Here is a 5,370-nt window from a genome sequence, read left to right as displayed (position 1 = left end):
AAAGCACGCATCCGGATCTATTTGACTGATTATGAGATCAATTAACCACATGTTAAACAATCAAAATTGCATACAAGAACGCACATAAATCATGCTTTAAGGAATTAAACCCTAATTCATGATATTCTACGGATTAGGGTTACTGATCTGATTCTCCAAAGAATCGACAATTGCTTGCTCCTTCTCCACATGAAGATCTTCGTACTCAACCACAAATCTTCTAATCTGTATCCCGAACTCAGATAATGACCTTTGGGTGGGCAAAGCTTGTCAGAATCGAAAAGGGCTTGACTAAATAGAAGACAGAATTCCCACCAGAAGGGAAAGAAAATTTCCATCTCCTTGGGAGAGAGGGAGCACGAAATTTAGTGATAAAATTAATTAAAATAGTCTTCTATTTAGTCTCCTTTATAGAGTTATGATGGGCCAGATTAGGAATCCATGGAGGTTGGACTTGGGCCAAACCTGTTGGACCTTTACTAATTAAATTGAGCCCCAATTTAATACAAGCCCAAACAGAATATTATTATCATCCACTATAGTATAATAATATTGACTGCCCGTCCAATCCCAAATTACGAGTAATCCGGGCTTTACCTCTTTAATTTATTATTTTTCGTGTTTAAGATATAAATAACCATTAATTAATTTAAGTCTGCTATTTGACTTTAATTAATTAATATCTTTTTCCAAGAGTTTTCTAGTTCAAAATCTTTATTTATTATTCTGGAATAAATTCCAACTGGCCGGGTTTCTGAATAATAAAACCTTTTTTCGAACACCTCTTGAGGATATTATCAAACTGGACTCACCCAGCACACCATTCATTGCAATAACAATACTAGCACCTCTAGACATTGATCACCACCACCCAATATATCAGGATTCTTTGATTGCGAAAAATCCGCACCATTTGATAAATCAAAGTGGTGCATAATCAGTATCGTATGCTCAATGTGACATCAACAATGATTAAGAAATAACAATCACCGAGACCTCGTCTTTCAGTATATAGCAAGAAAGTCTTATCTCAACTTTTAGATCCTTCATTGCTATACCACACTAGTGTCGTTTATTTCCTAAGGTAAAGAAACATGCAGAATGACACTGCAACCTTTAACGATAGTTATCCAAAGCCTATCTAGATTGTGAAATTTTGTTTCTCTTTTACAAAGAACCGACTGTGTCACCTTCTGTGAACGTCGTTCATGATCAGTATACTATGTAGAATAATTAGACTTATTTGCTTCTTATACATTTAAATGTTTGAGAAACATCTTATAAATGCAAAAGCAAACATCAATGCAATAAAATTACTTCTTCTAGCTTTGGGTTAAAAGTGGATTGTAGAATATATTGAATACAAGCAATTCTATCCGTGCAACATGCTCGAAATATGCTTTTCAGTATATCAATCCTAACAATCTCCCACTTATACTAAAAATCATGCTTTCGAGTATAGTCACTACCAAAACTCTCCCACTTATACTCTAAGCAGGTCTCGGACCATGATACATCGAACTACCATACTTTTCACCTCATTTGTAAAACATGTTCCCATATAGGCATTTTGTTAATAATTCTGCCAGGTTATTCTCTGATGATATCTTGGTAAACATAATGTCTCGCTGCGCACTTAAATCCTTAATTAATTTCATACTTCCTCTCTATGTGATTGCTTAGCCTTATCAGATTGTGATTCTCTTGAGTTAGACACATGACTAGAGTAACCATAATAAAATATAATACCCATAGGCATACTCGGAATCACGGTCAAAGCTATTAGGAATATACTGAGATGCCTTAGTAGTTTCCAATGAAACCACACTTGTAATTTTCATGATAGAGCCTATGATTTGATCACACTCCTTCATGTCTCAGTATTCAACTCCTAAAGTGAACACATAGTCAGAGGATGACTCGATCACCGATCAATAATAAAATCGAATCAATGTAACCTAAAGGACATGACATGGATGTCTGGTAAACTAGAGCATATCGTTTAGTCTTCTTCAAGTACTATAGTATATTCTTTACCCTATCCAATGTCCTTGGCCATGGTTAATATGATATCAAGCTTCTATGCCAATGGCAAAGCTAATATTTAACTTAATACACATCATAGCATACATGAGACTTCCAATTACGGAACTTGTCTCATTCTTCTTGATCTCATTTAGTGTTAAAAAAAACACATGGCTACAGACAAGATAATTCCGTCTATAGAAGTAAAACCTTTTCTTGGAATTTTCCATGCTAAAGTGTCTAAGTATGATATAGATGTAGGATTCTTTAAGAAAACTTAACATTCATTTTCTAGCAATCTAATGACTTAGATGCTTAGAGTGTAACTAGTTAATCTTAAATCCATCATCCTTAAACTGGGTAGACGACCAGTTTGCTACACTAGATAACCCTCTAAGTTGTTTATCAACTTTTATAGATGTCATCATCGTAGAGTAACAAGAATATCAAATATAGTGCACTTTCAACTTTCTTGTACTTGTAGCACATAACCATTAAGATGTTCCATGCAGGTGATCTCCTCAAGACTTCTATCAAAGAGAACTGTCTTGACAATCGTAATGCATACACCCTAAAAATGTAGGTTATAATAGACCATATAATACAGATCAACTTAGGCAGAATGGCAGGTGAGAATATGATTCTCTCTAGGTGTAACCCTTTAGCCATTATTCTAGCCTTTTAAGATCCATGTTTACACTTGCAGATCCATTTGCTCCCACTGGCTAAAATAGTCTATGGGTAGTATATCGCAAGTCTTGCAAACATTCTTGTCTATCTTAGATTATTATTCAGAATCTATCATCTTATTAAGAATGATTATCTGAATGAGTCAATGCATCCTTGTAGTTACAGGAATTATATTCGCAAGGAACGCTCCCACTACGACATGACTCTTATAATCTTAGGTACAAATGTTGATTTCTAAGTGCATAAGTATCTAATGGTATGACTTCTTGGTTAAGATTGAAAATAGATATTCTCATTATCTTGATAAATATCATGCTTGTTAGGCTTGTAGTTCTTCTCATAATCTTCATAAAAGAATCTAGTATTCGTGTAAACAAACACCTATCTTACCGTGAAGATTATAGAACCTGTACCTTTTCTATCAATTGGGACAATCTTAAAACATACCTCAGTACACAACTCCAATTTCTTGGATACCTTTTTCCAAAACATGTGTTGGAATAACTCCACACCTTGAGATGTGCTGGACTAGACTTACCTCTAGTCCACAACTCGTGTGTTGTAGAAGGTACTGATGTTATGGTAGTTTCTTTAAGATATAACTCGTTGTTTCCAATGTATATCCCATCAATGATAAGGTGTTAATGAGTAAAACTGTTCTCATATCGAACTTGTCTTAGAGAGACTTCGATATCTTCTTCTATGACTATCCCATTGTTTAGAAGAATGCTTGGAGTAGTCAACTAGGATTTAACTCCCACTACTGATCTTAACTCATTCCTCGTCTCCCATTGTGTAGACCATTGAGACTTGCTAGTCTTTCTATGTTTCATCTCTATAAGTATTCTGAATCCCTTGAACCACCAAAGGATCCTTACTTATAGTGCAACAACCAGACTTACTTGACTTTCGAGCTATTTAACAAGCAAATTGTTAAAATCTCGATAGTCTGAGTTAGACAAAATCAGTTTGAACAATTATTAAGTACTTTCTTGACCTTATGTCTAAGTGTCATAAATACTTTATCATTCATTGTATAAGAAGTTGAACAGTTGTTCGAAACTCAATCTTGTTGCATTTATATTGTTTAGATACTATGATGTATAATTTGTTTTTCTATGGTACTGTGATAGATATTCGAATCACGTTTCTTAATAATGCACGCATTATAAAATGACATCGAACATCGCTTAATCACAAACAAGTTTAGAAACTGAAAGTGAATTCTTTCTAAACTAAACTATACCAATAAAACAAACTCTAACATCAAACCAAAACAATTAAGTGAGCATAAATAAATAGCTCCCACTGCAACAACTGCCCAACTGGACTAAGATCTCTCCTTTAGAAGTTGCATTGTTATCTAAGTCATTGTCCTTCTTTAGAAGAGGTCAATCCGACTTACAATGCATCTTCAATTTGCCTTTTCATCTAATTTATCTTGCCTTTCTTGCTTTCAGCAGGCATAGATGACAATTCAGCTCTTCCCTCTTTCCATTGCTAGTCTTCTATTCGATCGAACTAAGACATAGGAAAGATGTAGCTTTAACGAAGTTGTCATCTATCATGTTATCTTCCTCTATTAGTAATAAAGTGAATATCATGTAGAAGGCTTCCAACTTTTAAGTAACAACCTTCATACTATCACTTCCTATTACATTTGACGAAGAACTGAGTGTAGAAACTATTTGAGTAACTGAATCATTAGATTCATCAAAATATTCTATCTCTCGTGGATATTCCAATAGAATCTGGACATCGTCCTTATTGGATATTCCCCTTTCATCAATATAAACCAAGACGTGTCTTACTACTTAAAAGAAAGTACTTTGACCTTCTATCTCAAAGAACTTGTCAAGTACATGCATAAAATGCATTATTGAACTTTCTTTATAGAATTTTGTCAAGGAAATAGAGGACATGAATTGGTGAATACACCCTTTAAGTTTTCAGCAATGAGAATCTTATCCATTTACATTTCCAGTCTACATAATTTTGGCCTTCGAGTTTGATTTCTTTAAGGTTTGCAGACATTATTAGGAATTTGGCTGAGAAGAAATAAAACTATTTATCACACACTATGCTTGATACATAATCGCAAACAACCACAAAACAATTTATGTATCTCGCAACTGCCAAAACCAAAATAAGTACGCCTCTAGGGAGGTCATACAAATTCGGATTCCAACAATTTCCTGGTCACAATACCGACGAATAGTCTAGAGACCACTAGGTGGCATGGCCACCAAATATTGCCTAAGCTTTTACCATAAATATTTGCACCTAGGAATTTCATTTCTGTTTTGATACTCCTTCTAGGGAAGGTCGTACGCCACTAACAAAATTTCATAGCTATCTCATAAATATGTTTAAACATACGAACTTGCAATTTCACAGGATTATGGCTCCCACTAGGGTGGGTCACGATAATATTAGAAACACGTTTCTAGTTTAAACAACTTACTATTAAGAAGTCTAATCTTATGAACTTGTTATTCGTAGGATTATAACTCCCACTAAGGTGGGTCGCGATAATATTAGAAACTGCTTCATATATAGACCAATTTATGGAGACCATATACAACACACTGTTGTAATTATCGCTTAGTTATTTTGAACATGGATTTTGCATAATTATCACATAAGCAGATAAGG

Source organism: Salvia hispanica, chromosome 2 (assembly GCF_029641045.1).
Source record: "Salvia hispanica isolate PSC_SH4W2 chromosome 2, Shi_PSC_v1, whole genome shotgun sequence".
Classification (NCBI taxonomy): domain Eukaryota; kingdom Viridiplantae; phylum Streptophyta; class Magnoliopsida; order Lamiales; family Lamiaceae; genus Salvia; species Salvia hispanica.
The sequence above is the reverse complement of the archived record's forward strand: the minus strand, read 5'-3'. Positions refer to the sequence as shown.